This window comes from Pinus tabuliformis, chromosome 2_2 (assembly GCF_031772625.1).
Source record: "Pinus tabuliformis cultivar Carrire ecotype Pingquan chromosome 2_2, CPIR1, whole genome shotgun sequence".
NCBI classification, from domain to species: Eukaryota; Viridiplantae; Streptophyta; class Pinopsida; order Pinales; family Pinaceae; genus Pinus; species Pinus tabuliformis.
The window spans coordinates 143,392,673-143,395,172 of NC_142300.1; the positions used below are offsets into that span (position 1 = coordinate 143,392,673).

The 2,500-nt window shown below is 52.3% G+C and overlaps 2 non-coding genes across 2 annotated transcripts in view; both read right to left on the reverse strand.

Annotated features, from left to right (window-relative positions):
• The window catches only part of LOC149191816 (25S ribosomal RNA), a 3,388-nt gene extending 1,837 nt beyond the window's left edge, over nucleotides 1-1,551 (reverse strand). Inside the window, exon 1 of the ribosomal RNA XR_016255529.1 lies at nucleotides 1-1,551. This exon is cut by the window's left edge and continues 1,837 nt beyond it. This is a non-coding gene — a ribosomal RNA (25S ribosomal RNA).
• A 247-nt stretch (nucleotides 1,552-1,798) lies between these two features.
• Nucleotides 1,799-1,952, reverse strand: LOC149191817 (5.8S ribosomal RNA). Its single transcript, XR_016255274.1, has one exon. It is a non-coding gene; the product is annotated as a 5.8S ribosomal RNA (ribosomal RNA).
• Nucleotides 1,953-2,500: the final 548 nt, after the last annotated feature.

The window sequence follows — 2,500 nt, forward strand, 5'->3', positions numbered from 1 at the left end:
TTAGGATCGACTAACCCATGTCCAAGTGCTGTTCACATGGAACCTTTCCCCACTTCAGTCTTCAAAGTTCTCATTTGAATATTTACTACTACCACCAAGATCTGCACCGGGGGCCAATCCACCCAAGCTCATGCCTGAGGTTTCTCAACGACCCCCGTGTCCTCCTACTCATCAGAGCCAGGAAATTGCTCCAACAGTCGAGTATAGGTTGCGCGCTTAAGTGCCATCCATTTTCAGGGCTAGTTGATTCGGCAGGTGAGTTGTTACACACTCCTTAGCAGATTTCGACTTCCATGACCACCGTCCTGCTGTCTTAATCAACCAATACCACTTGATGGATCTAGGTTAGTGCATAATTCAGCACCGTAAATCGACTTTCGGTTCATCCCGCATCGCCAGTTCTGCTTGCCAAAAATGGCCAACTTGGAGCTCTCGATTCCATGGCGCGGCTCAATGGAGCAACCGCACCCTCTTACCTATTTAAAGTTTGAGAATAGGTCAAGGGCATTACGCCCCCAATGCCTCTAATAATTTGCTTTACCCGATAAAACTCATGCGTGAGCTCCAGCTATCTTGAGAGAAACTTTGGAGGAAACCAGCTACTAGATGGTTCAATTAGTCTTTCGCTCCTATACCCAATTTAGACGAATGATTTGGACGTCAGTATCGCTACGAGCCTCCCCCTGAGTTTCCTCTGGATTCCCCCTGCTCAGGCATAGTTCACCATCTTTCGGGTCCCAACAGGTGTGCTCGCACTCGAACCCTTCGCATAAGCTCAAGGTCGGTCAATGATGCACCCCCCCAGAGAGGGGATCTCGCCCGTCAGCTTCCTTGCGCCTCGAAGGTTTTCAAACCAGCTGAATCGCACACATGTTAGACTCCTTGGTCCGTGTTTCAAGACGGGTCGAATGGAAAGCCCGCCAACCAACACTACAAGCGCGCAGGTGCACACGGCTCGCCACAAGGGCGCACGCTTCGTTCCTTAACCACTGCAGCGGCAAACCAATAGGAAGTAATCCACCCGTGCTTGTGACGATGCAGCAGCCCATGTTGGTTTGCACCTCAAGTCGAGCGGCAGACCAGCCTGAGCCATTCCGCATCCGATCGAGACACATCGACAGCCTCCATCCGCTTCCCCCCCGGCAATTTCAAGCACTCTTTAACTCTCTTTTCAAAGTCCTTTTCATCTTTCCCTCACGGTACTTGTTCGCTATCGGTCTCTCGCTCGTATTTAGCCTTGGACGGAATTTACCACCCAATTAGGGCTGTATTCCCAAACAACCCGACTCGCCGACAACGCCTCGTGATGCGGCAGGGTCCCGGGCTGACGGGGCTGTCACCCTCTACGGCGTCCCCTTCCAAGGGACTTGGCCCAGGTCCGCTGCTGAGGACGCTTCTACAGACTACAATTCAGGCAGCGCCGCTGCCCGATTTTCATGCTAGGCTCTTCCCGGTTCACTCATCGCCACTAGGGGAATCCTTGTAAGTTTCTTTTCCTCCGCTTAATTATATGCTTAAACTCAGCGGGTGTTCTCGCCTGAGCTGGGGTCGCAAAGTTGGAGCTAAATCCACCCTACCCCATGGGAGGACAAGAGATAGAAAAGCAAGTTCGAGCGATGCCACACAAAGCCCACATCGGCTAATGCCGACTGCCCATCCAAGGGGACAAGATCACCGCTCGACGACGCACGCCACGAAACATCGCTTGAGGTATTTCAGCTGACTGCACCGCACGGGGCATGGACGACCAGCTCCGCTGCTCCCTAGCATATTGCAGGGAGTGTGTTTGAATGGGATGTGACGCCCAGACAGACGTGCCCTCAACCGAGGCCTCGGGCGCAAATTGTGTTCAAAAACTCGATGATTCACGGGATTTTGCAATTCACACTAAGTATCACATTTCGCTACGTTCTTCATCATAACAAGAGCCGAGATATCCGTTTCCGAGAGTCGTTTCCACGTGTATTACCAAAAAATCGGCCACAAAACTGAATAGGGGCACCCCCCACAACAAATGTAAGGCCAAGGGGCAAAAGGAGGAAAAATGCATGAGAGAAAGAGAAACAAAGGTGTCTAACCCCCTCACAGGGGGAGGCTCGAACAGAGGAAAATCTCCCCCAGACCCATGCCCTCGCAAAATGGGGGGAAATTCATGGAACAACAATCGAGAAGGACTAGGGTGGCCACCCCAGGAGCTCGCACTGCTTTTAGCCCTTCCCTGACACTAGCCCACAACGATTCCCCCTTTTCTCCGTAGAGTTAGGGACCGAAAGGAAGAAAAGGGTAGAAAACAAAGCACAAACAAGGCACAAGCCTCCCAAAGCCCCGTGCCTTCGGGAACTGAAGGGGACGACGATCAAGAAGGACTAGGGTGGCCACCCCGGGAGCTCGCACTGCGTTTCATCCTTCCGGAACACCAATCCACAACAATCCCACCTTTTCTCCGTAACGCTAGGGGCCACGAGGAAGAAGGGAAGAAAACAACAAGAGAGAAAGGGAT